This window comes from Bactrocera oleae, chromosome 2, assembly GCF_042242935.1.
Source record: "Bactrocera oleae isolate idBacOlea1 chromosome 2, idBacOlea1, whole genome shotgun sequence".
Lineage (NCBI taxonomy): Eukaryota > Metazoa > Arthropoda > Insecta > Diptera > Tephritidae > Bactrocera > Bactrocera oleae.
Genome location: NC_091536.1, coordinates 88,078,242 through 88,099,227, shown reverse-complemented (window position 1 = coordinate 88,099,227; position 20,986 = coordinate 88,078,242). Strand labels below are relative to the sequence as shown.

The window sequence follows — 20,986 nt, the reverse complement described above, 5'->3', positions numbered from 1 at the left end:
TTTTAATCATTTAGGATTTAAAACTAGTCCTGTGAATAGCAGGTAACGGTGTATGAATCCAGCCAAAGTAATAGTTGCGAAATCCATAAATATAATATTATTTGGACTCATCAAACATCTAGAAATACTCAGTTTATACTATACAATAATCTAAACAATAATAATACTAAATTCGGAATAAGGCTCAAAATTAAAAATATCCGGGTTGAACTCAAAATATGCTATAAAAACCTCTGTTTTGATTTAAACACTATCGGTCCATTGTCGGAAAGAAAATACCTTTAATTTTCTGCATGTTTTGTATATTTGGTAATTCTTCTTACAACGACCTGCCAGTATTTTGATGTGATCAAAAACCGAATTTTGGCAGGCCAAAACACGACCCAAATTTTAAGTAAAACTCATGTTTTCTTAAACGCCGCCATTTTGCCAATTTTTTTTTGAATTATTCACGGAGAAGCGTGTAACTCAAAATATATTTTTTTCTTCAATAATTTTACAGTGTATTCTTAAAATATGCATAATTATACACTTAAATTTTAAAACTGTTGATACAGTTGTTGTTTTTTTTTTATTCTCAAAAGTTTCCTTTTTTCGGCTGCCACGTTAAAACATAATTCCCAAGACAAGACTATTAATGAAACTATTTTTTAGAAGTATTTATTCCAAACATTATGCTCGTACCTGATGATAAGCTAGCTTCAGATTTATTCTCCCATTTTAGATCGGCGTAGATAATTTTTGAAAACAAAAAAATTATAGTAGGATGAAACCCATCGGAAGCGAAAGATAACATAACAAACATTAAGAAAATAATAATTTACAGGCGATCTGAGACCAGAAAAAGGAAAGGGAGGGGTGTGGTATGATGCTATGGTCAGAAATTGCAAAAAAAGACACCCACTAAATAGCTGAAAACGATTCAAAGCGGCTTTTTTTATCTCATCTACCTAGTATTTTGTAGTAGCAGCAGTAAAAAAGTGAAAAAAGTCTATACTCAAAAGTTATAATTATAAAATGTATTCTAGTTTTTATACAATCAATTAAATTTAATATAAAGTACTTGCAATTTCAACTAATTTCGTTTCTTCATTTGCTCTTCTCCCTCATTGTAGCACCATAAGCAAAGAGTTAATGCAACTTTAGAAGGTAAGTCAAATATCTACTACCTATACATTGAAAGTTAATTAGCAAACTTACAAGCATTTTCACTTTTCATTAATAACACAACTTAAAAAATGCATAAGTTTATGCCACACATAAACGCCACATCACTCACACATGTATGTATATATGAGTACATGCACTTAATTAACACAACTTCTCAAAAATAGCAAATTTATGCACACATAACACTTAAGTACATATTTATATATGCATATATATGTATAGTTGCGCTGTGCATAAGAAGCAACTTCCCACTTTAATTGCAAAACTTGCTGTTTCAAGGTAGAAATTCACTTTTCGCTTTCATATTAGCCCAAGTATATGTGGCATATGTTTTCTGGTTGCAAATTTGTTTACTTGCAACATGTGTATTTATATATGTACACATGCAAATGTTTATGTTTCTCTGGTATTTTGCTGTTTATGCATGTAACTGCAAGAAGCTTCGAAGTTGAAATGTGAGCAAATAATGCATTTTGGATATTGCATCTGCAAGATACTGAAGTTTGAGCACATAGCTGCTTTCATAAACATGCATAGATTTATTCACTATTGTGAAGTTAAAAATTCAATTTACATTTTTTGACTTTGTTATTGTATTTTTTCATGATAGAGTTCATTTTTAAAGAAAACAAAATCGAAAATAGAGTTAGATCTAGTGAGGGCCCTAGATATGATTAGAAAAGCTTGGAATACTTTGTTGTCTAGATAACTTTGAGTATATGAGGAGTAAGGTCTTTAAATGCAGATAAAAAGAGAGATATATATACATATGAAACACACACTATAGACTATAACCTAAAGCACGAGACCTATAAATAGTCGAAAGAGTTAGATTGTAAGATTTATAAAATGGTATTTTCGGACAAAAATTTTAGTCGGACTATAATGTAGACAGTACATATAAATTATTAATATTAACTTTTACACGATGAACGGGTTTATTAAGTTTACCACAAAGTTTATAACAGCCAGAAGGAAACGTCGGAGATTCTACAAAAGATATATTTATAAATAATCAGCATGACTCTGTATGTTCGTTTGCTTGCCTGTCCGTCTGTATATGCGCGAACTAGTACTTCATCAGTTTTTGAGAAATCGATCTAAAGTTTTACACACGTTCTTTCCTCACCAAAAAGCTGCTCATTTGTCGTAACAAAAGCATGAAGCTATCATACTCGAACAAACTAAAGTCCTTACATGGAAAACAAGATATCTTCGCGAAATTAGGCAAACAAATTGTTCACATCGGAATACTATAGCATAAATTTGCCAAACTAAGCGATTCAAATCAATATAAAGATTTTTTATATCCATATATGCTATAAAAAATTCACTTGTAATGAGTATTATAGCTTTGGTGCAACCTAATTTAAAGTTTTTTCTTATTACATGTACATATATGCGACACGATTATGTGCAAACATATCAACATGTTTTTTTCATTTTTTGTTGTAAACACATTGTTTGCTTTGCGGCCAACATTTGGCTAAATGATGTTCGCGCCATGTGGTTCATTAATCACAGATCATAAAAGGAAGTTGAGTTAGAATTGTGCTTTTTCGTCTTGTTGTTATTATTGTTTTCCAATGTTAGCGTTTAACTCGGCAGATGAGCCAGCGAAATGGCACTGATGTATGTATGTATGAACGGGAGTCTATATGAGTGTATGTGAACATAAATCATAAAATGATATGCAAATTGCCAAGATACACGCACACACACATATACACTCCCATGTACATATATATTCACAATTAAACATAAAAATTATGTACACATACATATATCTCCTCGAAAATCAGCTTAAGCGCTCTGATGCAATCGCGTAAAACGCTGCTTGTCTGGATTGATGGCTGAATGATTGTGAAATATGTGTTATAAATCTGATTAAGCAAAAAAAAAAAAGTATTAAAAATTATGACAGAAGATTCGTAAGCCAAAGCAGATATTGCACGTATATACACATAATTGTATATACGCATGTATGAGAGTGTATTGCAACAGCTACAGCTACATCTGCATGTTTGTATTATATATAGCAGTATTTCTGCTGGCTGCTTTGCATATACCTATATATATGTCTGGCTGTGCAAGATGAACGCCAGTAGCAAGCAGTAGCGAGTAGCGACGATTTAATGCTTTTAAAGTAAATGGACTAACCGGCAACCAGGAAGCATAATTCTCGTAAAGATGCGAAAAGGCAATAAAAATGAAACGAAGCGAAGCAAAAATTTGCAAACAAAATATATATGTATATATGTATATAAACAACTGGCACGCGGCTTAGTGCAACGTTCGCATTAAGGCAGAAACACACACACAAGCGAACATTCAAATGCAAACATGCTTGTCTATATGTAAAGGCAAGAAATATTGCGCATTCATAATGCACTCGTCTAGCTGCACGCAGCAAGGTATTGCCCTGTCGCTTCCTTGAAGCTTATTGCAAAGCGCATTGCTAACTTGATGAATGACTTACAACAAGCAGATGCAGTAGCAACTAGCCTACGAGTTTACGCTTAAATAATGATTAAGTATGGATGTATATACATATATGCATATATGTACATTGTTGCAATAAAATATATGCATACACATATGTATGTAGTTAAATAGTGATTTAAATGAAAAATATGCAAGCACAGATTTTCTTAGGGGACCTCTGTTGCTTTTTAAAGTAGTAGCCCCTTTGAAAAACAATTAACCTTGCGTACTTCTTATTATATCCAATCGTCACCTAGATCATTTGAACCGTTTGTTAGATATATAATATATACACATATGTATGTATGTCTTAAAGCATTTTAGTTTATCTCTGTCTATCTACTCATCGCTTCAGACATTGTTTGGATATGTAGTTATAGATATATAGCAGTAAACTAGTTGTGTGTATATACATACTATAGTGGTTATCAAAGGAAACAGGCTCTGAGTTTCAGAGCTTCAGGTCAAGCAGATTAATTAGTGATTACCCTTTGTAATAATAACTGCCGCGACTTTGGTAGTCTTCAGGTGGGTCTTTGCATTTTAGAGTGCCATTGTTTGTATATTGCATTTACACTGCTAAATCATGAATTTATTGGGAAATAGTTTGTACTTGTTTGTGAATTAAATTACTTGATCAATATTTATTTTGGAAAAAAATCGTATTTTGACAAAAAAAAACACTATGTTTTGACTAAGAATATGCACTATAAGCATTAGTAACAACTAAAATAATTAACTTGAAAAAACCACATAATATCTAAAAACCTATTGTAGATTCGAAAGTGACTTCCAAATTACAAGTTGCTTAGTGCTTTGCACGTGGTTCCAGCCATCTTAAACACTGTATATCGTCCTTTAAAATGCAAAATAACATAACATAACTTTTCATAATTTTTCTTCAAAAAAAAAAAAAAACCACGATATAAAATAAAAACTACTCAATTAAAGCGAATTTTAAAAATTGGTTATAAGCTTGGTTTTATCTGATAATCTAACCTTAAAATTTTGTACATACATATGTATATGTATAATGTTAATCGGTATCAATAAAAAAGTCAATTTCGATTTTTTTAATAATAAGTTATTTTAATTTTTAGTTGACAATATACATATATTATATTTTCTTTTCTCTCACCGTTCATAAAACCATATACATACATATATGATATGGTCTAATACTTTGCCCAAAACTTTTGTTATTTCATACCACCCACTATTTCTCATACCAATGCCCTTACATTGGCCAGCTCGCGCTGTTTATATTGAAATTAATGAAATGGAAAAGAGAGTGATAGAAAAATAGTATTACTGAGCATATGGTAAACAGCAAAAAACTGAAGGTAATGTGTCGCTGAATTTTGAAATAAAAATTTATTTCCTTGAAGAAACACACAAAAATGTTAATAAATTGACTTTTAACGAAATTTTATTAGTTTAACTTGTTCGGAGTAAATCTTTAAATCTTTAAAAAGTTGTATACTCTTATTTCCTTAGAGAAGGGAATCTTATGTATTATTATGCTTTTATTTACTTCGCTCACAAAAATACTAATACTATTGTAAAGAGTGGAGTATGATATTCGAATAAAAATTAAAATATTCAACAAACAACCTCGTGCATTCAATTAGTTTTTTAGTTGCGTTTAGACAGCTTAGTTAAGTATGATATGTATAAACGATATTGTATATTTTCAATTTTTAATATTTAAAATAATTTTTTTTTTTAAATAATTACCGTTTTCATTAGCAAATTCGTCTCAAAATACGGTAACAGATACCCAGTTGAGTAAGGAATAGATATATTGAAAATAAAATTAATTGGATGAGTTCATAAACATGAGTCACAGACATTCATATGCAGGTGTACAGATAAATATATAAATAACGGGTTTTCCAATAGGGTTGATATGATTTCTAAGTGTCGTTGTGGCCATTTTTAGTAAGTCATGATCTGAAATTTTTTTTCATTGTATTCAGTAATGTTTACAATTTCATTGGGAGAAGATATACGCCAGAACAGCGTTTACAAATTATTAAATCTTATTATCAAAATAAGCTTGCAACTTTTAGTGGGCTTTTGCCATTTAGTCTTTTTCTCCGATGAGACTCACTTTCATCTGAGTGGTGCGGTTAATAAACAAAATTGTCGATTCTGGTGCGACGAAAATCCACACATTACTTATGAAAAACCATTACATTCAACTAAATTGACAGTTTGGTGTGGTTTTTGGTATGATGGAATCATCGGTCTGTACTTCTTTCGAAATGCAGCTGGTAACATCGTTACTGGCAATGGAGAGCGGTAAAGATCGATGATAACCAAATTGTTATGACCGCAATTGAAAGAAGTTGATCTTAACAACATCTGGTTTTACCAAATAAATTATGGTGTAAAAAGTTTGGAGAGTCGATAATTTCAAGAGATTGAAGTTGTACTTCTTGTGAGGTTTTTTGAATTCGTTGGTATTTAGCAATAAACCAGACTCTCTTCAAGTTTTATAAGTCAATATTGAACGTGCTATTCAATATATACGACTTGATTTAGTTGAAAAAGTACTCGAAAATTGGGTTCATCGAATTCATTCCTGCGAACGAAGTCGTGCAGGCCATTTGAATGATGTTACATTCCGAACCTAATTATATCGAATGTACTTCGCATTAAATAAAGAATATTTGAATTTCCTTAACAATTAATGTATTTTTTTTTTTGAAAAAAATCATATCCATCTTATTGGAAAACCCTTTATATGGATATCATGGCGCCAATCATTCAGACATGAATCGACACACAATTTAATGATGCTGTTGCTGACTCAGAAATCTATAATAGGTGCGATCTATAGAGTAATGCAACAAAATTGCTCCATAGCCGCTGCATCTGAAAATTAATTAAAAATCAATTGTCTTAATGAAAGCAAAGCACTCCAGCTAACAATACTTGCATAGATACTATATATACAGTGTAAATTAAAGAAAATCTTCAATTGATTCATGCACTTAGAACTGAGTAAGTGAAAGATAAACGGAAATAGCTGAGATTTTAATGTTCATTCGAATAGATTTATAGGATAATTCGTTCCAACATTCTTGCATCTATTTATTTACGGAATTGTGTACTACAAACAAATATTATTAAAAAGTGATTTAGCAAATGCCAAAATATAAAATTTTCAATTTTAAAAACCTAAAGGTGTGCTGCAAGGAAATGAATTATTTCATATTTTAAAATTGTGTGCGGCAGGCGACAGACAGCTAAGCACAGTCGGTCAACCAAAGCAACGAAAAAAGCATTGTGTAATACAAAGCCAAAAATATAAGCAATTTTTAATCATTTAAGAAGATTTATGCTTATATAGTGAAAGTGAGTGTCTCCAAAGAGACAGACTGTGTGTATGCAAACCCAGTAGGGATTTGGGATGGTTGCTATCAAAAGCAATAAAACTAATACTTCAATAGCAATAAATAACGCATAAATAAATTTGATTTCAATACTATTTGAATCGTAAATATTCACTTTTAATGTTCCTCATTTAATTTGTATACTTTTAGAGTTTCTTTATTCCTCATAAAAAATACATATTAATGTAGTTATATCCATCTCCTAGAATTCCCGTGTTTTTGCCAAATATGTATATAATACTTCAAATAATATTGCATACTTTGAGCCTTAAGGAATCTACAGATTTTTATTAATTTTTTCAAACACTTTAACTAGACCCTCGATCCTTACTTGTATTCATCTATTGTAATAATAAATATTTATTGAATTAAATGTTTCTTCAAAAGAAATTCACAAAATACGTTTTTTCTGTCTTGTAAGTGGATATACCATAATGTCTTAACCAAAATGACACTGTTCTTATATTTGACATGGGCTATAGCAAGAGCATTCTTAGAAACTTTTTGTAAATTTCTTATTGTGTTACACTATAAAAGTCTGTTTTCAAAAATTTTTCTGTACATGAACATTGGGATATCGCCCATTTTGGTCTAGAATTCTTTGCATTCCCAAATTTTTGTATTTTTGAAGAAAATTATATTGTCTGGAGGAGACGTTTCCCAGTGAGGCCATATGTGTGATCAGCATGACGCTACTGCTTTAGGCTGCATTTTTTTCTAAAAACCTTATTTTTACCATTTTTGTACCTCATTAATAAAGAAGTGAATTGACAATCAGACCATGTTTCCTTCAAAGCAAATATATGCAGGAACAGAAACTGAACGTTTCCAATATTCCTACCAAATAGTTTGAATAAAATTTCGGCAAAACTTTATAATTCCTTGTATAAATCTTAAAGCTGTCAATTGCATGTATGGTACTGATCATTTGTTTTTCCTACAGGGCAGCCAGCACTTCAATATAATGCGGAAAACTGCAGACAGTTACACTTCTCGCAGTCGTGTGTTAACTATGGTAAAAACTGCATTTCTTACTTAAAGTATTCAATTTTAAATGCATTTTATCTGTCGCTGTGGCTGCCACTCGGTCACTCAAGCATCTGTGGCCAATGGATTCGTTGGAGTTGTCGGCTTTTGCGTTCGTTGCCTTTTAATGCCTACAACTCGTTTTATGCTTATGAGTATGTTGTTGGACTTTTAAACTCCATAATCTTACATACATACAAGTACAATACATACAAACATACACATACATATATATGTAAATGTACCTATTGCAATGTTCATGCACTGTAAATGTAGACAATTGTATGACTGTGTGTCTTTTTTATAGTTCTGCTGTGGCTTTTTTCATGAAAATGTCAACAGTATGTCATTGTTATGTCTGTGATGTTGTTGTTGTTATTTTAATGAAGACTTTGTATAGCCAAAGTGGTACATTCCCAAAATGTGACTTTTTCGCTTTTTCCGTTTCCATTATATTATGCTTTATTGCCCTCGCTTTTGACTTTCAAAATCTGTCTTCTGATTGTGAAATGGAAAGTTTAGATACCGAAAAATATATACATAAGAAAATAAAATCTAATATACTAATATACGATATAGTATAGCTCTCTTGAAGAAGTATGCAAAGTAAAGAGGACGGCATCTAATAGTAATATTAATATTATTATTGTTTCAGTTGTAAGAAATTCTAAATAAAATTTAAATAATGTTTCCCAATAAAACAATACTTTTTTGCTCTATTTTTTCGTCCAACATCCATATTTACGAGAAATCTCGTGAAGAATCCCAATCTAATGAACTCGAAACACGTTCATTATTAAAAGGTCTGGAATTACAAGGAAAAATTGGAAAAAAGTGATACTGAAAGTGATAGTGATGATAAAGGACACCATTTTTTCATATTTTGATAGGTTATTCCTTTAAAAATAGCATATTAAAGTTTTGAATCGATATCGAATCGAAATATGTTTTTACAGCCTTAGCCTTCGCTCTATCAGTTTATCTTTAAACAAGTTTTTCTCTAAACTACATTTTCAAATTTGCTTTAATGATTACTCTGAGCCAAATTATCTGATCGCTATCATTTTCGGCATGGTCTCTATATAGTTCTTCATATAATGACCTAACAGTTTTTTAACTACAACCAAAGTAAAATTTTGGCAGGCCATAATAGAGTAAAATTTTGTTAAAATTAAAATTTTTAAAATCCATTTTAGATTTTTTTCGACCGCAGGTCATTTTGCTAACAAAGTCTTCTAGTAGAAAAATCTTTTGGTCATTAGCCTCGACTACAAAGCCCAATGATATTTCAGTTTGTTAGTGGTTATACCGTCGTCGCAAAATTCTGCAGCTGTGTCATCGTGACTGAGCTTTGATTTCAAAATTATTTGCATAAAATGGATTACAATCAATTTTATGCTCACAAATGGTACTTTCTTCTTGAAGACTAAGTCATTGACAAAACTTTATTATCCCCACACAGTTTTCCTACTAGTTTTAAAATAATGCTAGCCTTTATTCTAATTTTAAATTCTCTTGGTACTGCAATATTTGTATATTTAATCCTCAAGCCACAGACATATGTACGTGACGCACAAAAATAACATAACACCCGTTATTTACTGCCCAACTGAACTTTTTAAGTTTTGCTAAAAGTTTCGCGAAAACTTTTCGGGTACAACAATTCTCGGAACAAATTTAATGTACCCAAAATCACTTTTGTCAAATTACAATTCAATACACTTGAATAGTGATGTGGCAGTGTGGCACCAACAATAACAACAATTTTCAATTCGTTAAGAGAATAATAAACTTTGCACTTTAAAGAAACAAAAACGAAAAAACCATACAAAATTCGTTCACTCGCTGACCGAACGTTGCTTGAACTTTTCCTAACAACAACACCAACAACAAAAACAACGCCAAAGTAGTACAAAGTGTGAGCTAAACAAAGAAACTTTTCAGAAGCTGGAGCAAGCGTGCAGAGGTTTTCATTTTATTTTCCTTTTTTATTTTTCTGCAGCGCAGCCATAAAATTTGTGCTGCAGACTCCAATGCCACCCGCCACCCTCTCCTGCATTGATTTGCCAAAGTTTTACTTGCAGCTTCGAAAATGCAAATCTTAAAGTTTCTCATAACTGTTGGGCTTTGTACCAAAAGTGCCGTTAGTACGGTTGTTTGTCTTGTTATTGCATTGTCTCTGCATTTTATTGCTTCGGACTTTCGTAAATTGAAAGCATCCATAAATGCGGTGCATACGCAATGAGTTTGGCAGTCAGTGGAGAAGAGCGCAGCGCAGCGTCTGAGTGACGCAGTAGTTGTCAGACTTAATTGAAATGACAGCGCCATCAATGGCACAAAAGACTTCAAAAGCGTACATATGTAGATATTTGAGCGCATACTGATGTGTGTGCTGCGATCAGCAATACATAAGTTATAAGATTACAACACAAAAATATTACGATATTTAAGCAAAACCAAAATGAAAAACTGATTACCTCAAAATTGTGCCAACATGAGCTTTGAATAGCAATACCTATGTTATAAGTCAGCCCTCACAACTCAGCGCTTGTCCCTCATATTTAATTTGATTGCTCCTTCACAACTGATTGACGGTGACAGCTTCGTTGGCTGCCAATAACCCACTGTCAATTAAAGAAATGTAACAAGCTGCCAATGAAGCCAGCATAAGTAGGTTTCAAAATATTTTTACTTTAAAAACCTTTAAAGTAAATATATAAATTTGGCTTAGATGCATTGATATTTTGCATTACAAAATAAACAAAAAAAAAGATGAAATGTTAACTTCGGTTACACATAAGCTATAATACCCTTCGCAAATACAAAAGGTTTCTGATAAGAACTTGATTTCGATCGTTCAGTTTGTATGACAGCTACATGCTATGGTGATTCGATCTGAACAATTTCTTGGGAGATTGCATCATTGTCTTAGATAAAAATCCATGCTAAATTTTGTGAAGATATCTCATTAAATGAAAAATTTTTCCGTCCAAGTACTTGATTCGGAGTATTCAGTTTGTATGGCAGCTATATGCTGTAGTAAACGGATCTGATCAAATTCTGCACCTGATTCCGATCGTTCAGTTTGTAAGGAAACTATTTGCTAAAGTGGTCCAGTATCGGCGATTCTGACAAATAAGCAGTATCTTGGCAGGAAAAATGACGTGTGCAAAATTTTCGTTCGATATCTCCAAAACTGAGGGACTAGTTCGCGTATATACAGACAGACGGACAAATTTTTTATTTTGGGTATTACAAACTTCGTGGCAAACTTATTATACCCTATTCAGGGTATGAATACTCGTATATACAAGTACATAACAGAATTGGACTTTCAAAATCGAGATCGACACATCGACTAAAATAATATTTGATAACATTTGTGAAGCGCGATTTGGCTTTTGCCGCATAAAGCAAGGCTATTCATGGTGACTAAATTTATTTCCAACTAGCCATCTCTCGAGGTCTAAAAACAGGGGCCAGCGATTTTTGGGAAGATCGGTAAATACGGTTAATGCCTTAGTGAATCGATTCTTGATTCGTCCAATTTCATTATTGTTTTATTTGATTTTTGTCACGGTACACGGTTCTTATTGCCCAATTATTACTGAATGATATATCCGAAACATTCTTTTGGTATCTTCAGAGTTTAGTAAATACAACTACCTCGATCGATTTTATTTTAGAGTTATCAAAAATTAATATGTCAGTTTATTTGATCCTTTCGTTCATAACTCGCAAATTTATGCTTTGCCTAAAGGAAAGCTCGCTGATCACATTTCTTTTTGGTATCAGCGGATTTTTTTTCCACAAAAATGTTACGTTTTATTAATAGAAATTTATTTTTAATCATTTACTGTATAATCCCAACAAATTGCTCGAAAGTTGTGATTTATACATGTGTTTGTTTTTGGGTAAGGTCTAACTGCAAAACTTATGAACATAGATAATGTAGCGTCCTCCCTCGAAACGACCTTATCTACCTGCCACTCTAAAAAGTTTTACATGAATATATAATATTTATACCTCAGCCCTTCATCCCATATGCCATTAAAATAATCGCTGTTGGAACATAGTTCATGGAACATATGTCATGTCTGTCTTTTAGGGTTACCATTCTATTCATTTTATCTCAGTACTTAGTGGAAAAAATAATTTGAAATTGAATTTTAAATATTTTCGATATACTTGTATACTTTAATATAAAGTAAACATACTTACCATACAAGGACTTGATTTCGATCGATCAGTTTGTATAGCATCTATATGCTGTAGTGGTCCGATACTGGATAATAGTTATTTTTATAATTAATCTTATCTTGCCTAATATAAATTCAACCTGCTCCCGCCGGTGCCTAACAGCTGGTGGCTGATCACAATAAATTTAAAATTGCATTTAAGCTAAACAAAATAAATTGTGAGAGTCAAAAAGTACTCTTTATTGAAAAACCCACACAAATACAGTGACACTCCAACTACTCATGTGACACAACACTATTTTGAAGTGAGCATTAAAAACAAGCTTTCGCATGTATTTTTAAGGTCACCCGCGGCGCTACGAGCGAAAAAGGCTGTCAATGCATATGATTTCATTGTCATGATACAAATTTATTAAGTGCACAACAGAGTACGCCCATTTAACAACACATACGCCCACTTAGCAACTGCAACAAGGAGCAAAACAAACAATAACAAATAAAATAATTGAGGCATGAACTTTGCGCGTCAATCATACGCCATGCACACCTCCATAGTTGCACCACAGTCACTGTGTTCGGCTTTTGCTGGTCCCCTACTCTACTCGTGGTTTTGTTGTAATTTTCTGTATATTTATTTAGCATTTTCACTGTGACAATTTTTCAATTTCATTTTGTCTGTTTTTTCGCCATTCTTTGCACTTTCATTGTGACATTACTGGTGAAATAAAAAGCAAGCGAGTGCACGAAATGAACGAGAGATTTCCGTCGATGCCACAACTGTGCCGTTATAAATATACACATACACTCGCATTTCTATTTGTTGTATATAAAATGCAGGCAACTTTTGGCTGTCGTTGTTGCATACCACAAAAGGTTGTTGTGTCTGCGACAGGTTGTACGGTACAATGTGACACAAAGTGTGGCAGTTCAGTAAAAAGTTGCAAAAAAAAAAGGCGAAACAAAATTTTACAGCTTCAGCGAAAAGCGCAAAATATTTTAATTACAGCTTCAGCGACGCCAAAGCCAGTTAATTGGTTGCAAACACAAAAATGTGTATGTGTGTGTGCGGGTTAAGGCTCAGCTAGGTAACTATGACAATCAGCGCGCTTGCAAGAAATTAAATTTGCACAAACCTACATACAGTTATTTATGCTGCTTCATGGTCACCAAGGTAACTGCTTTATATCTGCGACTTTGTGCAGATATTTCACGTCGCCTTCAAACCGCCCCAGCTATGCGACAATCTAATTCTGGCAACTGCCAATTGTATTGACTTTCAAAGCAACAGCGACACATATATATGTACATAACTATGTTTGCACGATCTCTAGTTGCAACAACTAAATTACAGTGCAAACAAGGCTTGGAGAGAAAACAAAAATAAGAGTAAAATGGTAGAAACAAAAAGCCGTAAAATTAAAAAACACTTAGAAAAATTAAAAAAAGTCTGTTGCGACAGCAACTCTCAGCGCCACTTAGTTGATGAGCATCAGGCGACATTGTAATTCAAGTGAAAGTTTGTCTGCTTCACTTTGGCTTTCGTGACGAAATAGCGAAGGAGCGTGACATCGAAGCGTCAAATGAAGAGCGACACGATAAGCGGCATAAAAATTTTTAACAAAAACAAAACTAAATCGAAATTTAAGTAAATCACACAATAAATAAATTGCTACAAAACCAAAACAACATTAATTGTACTATAGTACTCGTGGTTATATCCACGCGTTTTTTTTTTAATTTTTTTGAGATGGCATATAGTTTAATGAATAGATAAAAGAAATTTATATTTACAGAATTTAATGTACTTTAATAATTGGCGATTCATTTACAATTTTTCGATTGATTGATCACGTTGCCGATCTCCAGGGAGACCTTCGAAGAAAGTTGTCTGGCGGTTAGGAAATGTTCTGCTTAAAAATTTTTTTATAACCCAAAATATGTATTATTACTATATATGAGTACAGGTAGGGATCGAAAGACCAGTTAAAATTTTGATTTTTGACAAAATAGCGGTTTTTTAAAAAAAGTAGTGTTTTGTGAGAAAATGTACACTTCAGAGTGGCTTAAAAAATACCATATATTGTTAAACTTTCAAGTCAAGCCGTTTCAGAGATATTTTCCTCACCTAAATAATAATTACAAGTTCATTGCTCAAAATACAAAGTCAAATATTTATAGATTTACCTTCAACCTCAGCTTTGACCAAAATTGCTTCTTTTTGTGGTTATAACGGTATTTTACTGCCTATTCAGCAGCTAAGCACTCAAAAGCCGCACATTTATCTTATTTAAATGGTCATTCATACACAACTTTTGCACTTAACTTTTTAACGTAGTTCTCTTTTTTCAACTATTAATCATTCACTTTTACTTTCATGAAAAATTTTCGCGGTGCTGGGCGTTAAACAATTCAATTATTAATTTTACGTTAAAATTTTCGCCTGAAGCGCGTGATGATTCTCCTTCTTTACTAACATTAAACAGTCTGAACGATTTCGATTAAATAGAGAACAGTGAACTCCTAGCGAAGTCAAGTCTTTATCCATTTGGCCTCAAGTGGGTTTGCACTTTCTCAATTGTAATCATGTTGCATATTTTAGATTTATAGAGTGAATATATAAGTAATATAAGACCAACCCAATAATCTGACCTTCTGTTTACTTTGTGTTCATTAAATTTCTTATCTTAATTAATGCGGTACTTGACATCTGCTAACACATATAACATCAGTGTTTTCTGCATCGAACCCCCACTTCAAATATTGTCATCACTGATGCTGAGTGACTTATATATCTTTTTATTATAGCAATTTATTGCCAAGTTGATTACTAATAACGCATCTCCAAATCAGACTTCTCGGTTCTGTTGACTGTCAGCACTTCTTCAGCTTAAGAAAATTAACCGCTAAATACAGCGATGAATGTCAAAGCTTATGAAGTTGGAACTTAGTTCAAAAGAGAATTTATAAGCGAGAGCGTTTGCCCGATTAATCTGCAGTACAAAAAGTTTTATTTGTGCAACATTTGAAATGTCGCCAAGAAACTCTTGACTGATAGTTGCGATTCTATTCCTGTAAAGAGCCTTGCATTCGCATGGAAGATGTTTTACAGTCTCCTCTTTTTCTGCCTCCTGACAGCTTCTGCAAGAGTCATTGCATGGTGCACCTAGTCTGCTGGCATATCTACCAATTAGACAGTGACCTCTTAGCACTCCTAGTAGAGTTCTTATGCTATTCCTTTAGAGTTTTTAAAGTCGGCATGTGCGGCCCAAATTCCATTCATGCCACGTTTTCCTGCCTGTTGGGCAAGTCAGGGAGTATAAGATATAAGAGAATAAGATTTTAATGAGAATTCGTTTTATACCCTGAACAGGGAATATTAAATTTAATACGAAGTTCGTAACACCCAGAAGGAAACGCCGGAGACCCTATAAGGTCTATATGTAAATAATCATGTTTTATAACACGAAATAATAATATTTTAGCCATGTTCGTCTGTCCGGCTGTCATACGCACAAACTGACGGGTCAAGGCTAGTTTTAGTATAGGTCGATACAAAGACGGTCTATGATGTTGAGAATTATTTTCTTATTCTTAATATTTCTTGCAGCGGCCAAATTATAATTAAACTATCGGTGAAATAATGTAGGTATGCCATCGATTACAATTCTAATTACTTTTGTATGCGTATCCACTTTGTAAGCGACACTCTTTACATAACAGATTACAGGTAATGTATGAAGTAAGCAACATCCGCATGATGTTGAGACTCTCTTGAGGATTTATACGTGATGTGATGATGATGATGATATTAAGTATTAACTGCTCATAGTAGTAGTGCGCCAGCAAATGGTGCGTTGGTGGAAATCATTACCTGTTGGTTGCCTTTTTCTGAGTATTTTCTGAACAGAAATCAAGTTACTTTCAATATTCTAGCATATATTTTAGGGTTTTAAAAGAAGAATACATATTTTCCGAATATATTCCGTCAGTGCCACCCATAGAAATATGTACACCCATAACTAATTCGCAAAACAATCCTTTTGAGATCTCGTCTTAACTGCAATATAATTAAGCATAATTACTGATTATCTACTTAAGATTACTACGAATTTAACGCTCAAATCAGCTTTAAGCTTATGAAAACAAAAATAAACCCATAGCTAAAAGCTCTGAAACCGATTTAACCCAGACAAGCAAAAAGTCAATTGTAAATAATTAACAAATCTAAAAGTCAGAAAATTTCTACGAAACTGCAATAACAACAAGAGAAGAAGTTCAATGCACAAAAGAGCCGAAATGTAAGAGTTCAAGCGACTAAACGGCTAATTAACCCACAACAAGCAAAATGTGCGCTCGTCAATGTGTATGTATGTGTGCGCATACCGTTGCATTGGCTGAAATTGGCAAAGAGGAAGTAGAAAAACCAACCAAAAATTTCAAACGAAAACAATAGACCAAAGTGGCCTGGCAGTTGGTAGCAGAAATGAAAAAGTAATAGCAAAAACAGCAACAACAAACCGCTGCTACTGATGTTAAACGTTAACTTTCGGTTAAATTGATTACAGCCGGGTCGCAAGGCAGCAGGGCAAAAACAATAGCAATTGCAATGAGAATGAAAACGCTTGTGATTGGCGGCATTGTAGCAAAGCGCCGGCACTGTGGCAACAAAATAAATATTTTTACTTTATATGTGCTATATATATGTACAGTACTGTGCAAAAACAAAGCAACAAATTTATTTCAACAGAAAATTTTGATATACTTTCTTAAAAAAACAGTTTAGCAAAAATGTGATGGGTAAATATTTCAATCCTGTATTCTCTCTAACTAAAAAAATTCAAATTATTAGTTCTTAGTAAACAATCATGAAATAAAACAAGAAAAAACGTTAAATTCGGTTGCACCGAAGCTATAATACCCGTCACAAATACAAAAGCTACTTACAAGAACTTGATTCCGATCGTTCAGTTCGTATGACAGCTATATGATATAGTAATCTGAGCTGAACAATTTCTTCAGGGAATACATTGTTGCCTTGGGCATGAACTCATGCCAAATTTCGCGAAGATATTACGTCAAATAAAAACAAACGATAAAAAAACAGACAGACGGACGGCAGACCGACAAGGCTAAATCAACTCAGCTCATCATGCTGATCATTTATGTATATATTGTATTTTGTAGGGTCTCCGACGTTTCCTTCTTGCTGTTACCTGTTCAGGGTATAATAACAAAAACTATTTCATAGTCTATTAGGAAGCTTGCAAAACTAAAGTTCTTTTAGTTAGAGGAAATATAATAATGAAATATTTAGCCATCACATTCTTGTAAAACTTTTTTATGGAAATATGTTAACTGTTTCGGTTGAAATTAATTTGTTGTTTTTGTTTATCACAGTACTGTATATGTAATATATATGCGCATTAGCATGAATAATTGTTATTGCAACTATGTAATCGCAGCTATTGTTTGTAATGGCGCCCAAGTGGCATTGCAGCGCCGTGGCGCATCACTTGTGGCTGCTTGCACAACATTTTCACACACACACAACCACACAAACACAATTTTGCATATGCATGCACGAGCTTGGCCCTACTTTGAAATGAACGCACGTGTGTGTGTGTGTGTGTGGCCAATGAACCTTGGCATGACTCGCTGGCAACACAATACGCGCCAACTTGCACTTTCCAGCAGTTGACAGTGAAAAAGAAGTAAAAACAAAAACAAACACATAACAAAAAGTAAGAAAAATACTCGCAAAAGCTATGAATGAATGAATCGATTGGCGAGTGCGACGGGCAGCGGAGTTGTTGGCGCATTGCGTGCGTGTTCGTGCATATTTAGACACACACTACAAATTAGTGGAGACTCTACGTTGCAGTTGCGGGTGAAATGGTGCAGCCTTCGCACACTCGACTGTGGGCAAGCAAATTTTAAAGTGTATTCAATGCATTTAATGTGTGTTGAGTGCGTGGGTAGCAGTTAGTAGGTTGTGCGTTCAAGTTTTGACAAAGGAAAATATAGAAAATTTTGATTTTAGTAAAGTAGATAATTTATTAATTTCATAGACTTATACTATTAATTGCTGGCCGTATATTGCTTTAAACTATAATTTCTTACATATACGAGGGTGCGTGTTTAGGTTCCAAATATGAGAGAACTTATTCGTAAATAACGACTATTTCGAATAGGTATTTCAGACAGCCTCTTTATTGAGTAAGTTGGATATTTTATTAATTTGTATTAGTGTATATGCCAATCTAAATAGTAAAATGAGAGGGCAGCCTAATCGTTCGAGCGCACCTTAAAAAACAACGTAATAAAATTTTAAATCGATATCTCAAATAGTTTTTGAGTCACAACTTTTTAAATGGTAACCGCTTAATTCAATCCTCTCCATCAGTTAATATTTAAGCGCGTTTTTATCGAAACTAATTTCGTTATCTGTAGACGTCGCACTTTCATTAAGCTTGGCAAAGACTCCTTTGATGTCCAACCACAGGCAGGAAGCGGAGAAACATACGAAATTATAGAAAACAACTCGAAGACGTAACTGAAATATTTCTTTAAACCATATTAGAGTACAATCAGTCTGCCTAAATTCTGGTCAGGAAAAAAATTCAGTGAAAAAGTATAAAGCGACATAGTACATATAATATCTACATACATATGTATTATGAAGTTGTGAAGAACGCTGATTCAACAAATTTTTCGGAAAGAAAAACAAAAAAATTTTTTTAAACATAATTCAAATCGTCTATTTTGATGTTCTGAACATGTATTACTATAGAATTTATTAATTTCAGGGTATTTATAAAACTATGTATTTTCTATTCTTACTCTCCACTTCACAAATTAAAAAACCTTTTCTCATAAAGAAAATCTAACACATGTACATATATGCATAAACAGTTTATATTTTATTGAATCTTCCAACATTGTACAATATGGTATGACTAAGGACTGCTACGGCAACTTTCAGAAGCATTACTGTGATTAAATTTTTATAGCAACATTTGTCTCTACTTTCTTCACTTCTTTACTTCTTCAATTTTTCACTTTTCTCATTTCTTTTTATTTCTCACTGCCTTTTCAGCACTTTTTTTACGTCTCTATTGTTTAAAAAGTTTTTTTTGCAACTGCTTGATAAAATGAGAAACGTGCGAAGTTTAGTTTAAACAACGCATTATAATTAAGACCACATATTACCGTTATATTTTTTTTTTCACGCTTACTACTTTGTAAGCCTGACACAAGCTTGAAAGGCATATCAATCGCACAAGCTAACTAAATAAAAAGAAGCGAACGAAATTTCCTCATTTTGTGCATTTCGAAATAATTACCAGTAAAGTCTAACGGCTGTGCAGTGCGAAATCCCTTGAAGCAACGCTTTTTAAAGCATTAAAACGACACGAGGCAAACTTTCAGGTGAAAAAAATTGCACAAAAAATAACAAATTACTGGAAAATTGTCGAAAAGAAAAAATATCCCTGACACATTTGCTTACAGCGTAATTTTTTATTGTTGTTGTGTATGTTTTTTATAGTGTTTTTCGAGCCGTAATTTACGTCTTAAAAAACGTAAACTCGAAAAGCATAGAAAAGAAAATGATATCACGTAGAAAAGTTCAGCAGATAAAAAGTACAATTTTTTTGTTTTTGTACTGAGGAAAATGCCACGAGAAATTACAGTGAGACATGAAAATTGTGTCTTGATTTATTGGTGTTGGCATGAGGAAATTACGTACCACACACACACTTACACACAAACAAGCGGTTATATATGCACACACACACACACACACGCCACATAATAAATATCCAAATTAGTTCACAGCCGCTCCCCTCCCACTCCTAACTCTCTCTACTCTAACCTCCACTGCGTGCCACACAGTTGTCAGGTCGACAGCAAGCCATCACTCGCAGTTACAGCAGCGTCGAGAAAAGTTTTCGAAATTTAATGAAATTCGCAACATTTTATTGGCCCGCCAACACCGACGCCACCCAAAGCTGCCCGCATTTAGCCGCCGCGCTTCGGGTTCATGCAAACTTTGTTAACTAAACGATGGGTCATTCATGTTGGCTGAAGTTAATGTAAGCGTATTGGTGTGTGTTGGTGCGCACCCAAAAATAGTTCATGTTAATAAAGTCGATGTATTTGTTGTTGGTGTTATTGTACCACCTATTTATTATCAACTGCTGTCTGCTAGCTATTGTTCATTAAAAATCCAATTTGTCACATAGTCTAATTAGAATTTATCAGGCTAGTGATTTTCCATAGATGGTTACGAGGGCGGGCTGTTCAATCAGTATTTTTTTTTAACCAAAATTATTGTTTTGTAGCAAATGTTGCTTATTTCTAAGATATCCTCTTTCTAAAACGTTATACATATTTATATTTTAAGCTTCTATATTATGTGCAAAAAAGGGTATCATAAAATATTTAGACTATGGCTTTTATAATCTTTATTTCAGCGCATAGACTAATCTTGGCCCCTTAAACCCATTATCCAAGTTTGAAAACAAGAAATAATTGCAAATTCAATATTTTCCAAAGTCCCAGTCTTATCAAACCACTCTCGTATTAGTGCTGTAGGTGTGTTCATTATAAAATATGCAAATAGATTTTATTCGTGCATTTTTATGTATCTGGAGCGTTTTATACATTTTTTTTTACATAACCTGGTCAGGTTGAAAATTTGAGTGG

General features: G+C 33.1%; 1 protein-coding gene across 5 annotated transcripts in view; it reads left to right on the top strand.

Annotated features, from left to right (window-relative positions):
* The window catches only part of LOC106622345 (serine-rich adhesin for platelets), a 113,548-nt gene that overhangs the window by 60,253 nt on the left and 32,309 nt on the right, over positions 1–20,986 (top strand). For 4 of the 5 annotated variants that reach the window (XM_036361104.2, XM_036361103.2, XM_070105953.1 and 1 more), the window contains one exon: positions 1,116–1,149. The exons of the other annotated variant lie outside the window; for it this stretch is intronic. The gene's annotated coding sequence lies outside the window, so the exon portion shown is untranslated. The remainder of the gene's footprint in view (positions 1–1,115; positions 1,150–20,986) is intronic. 5 annotated transcript variants of the gene reach the window in all.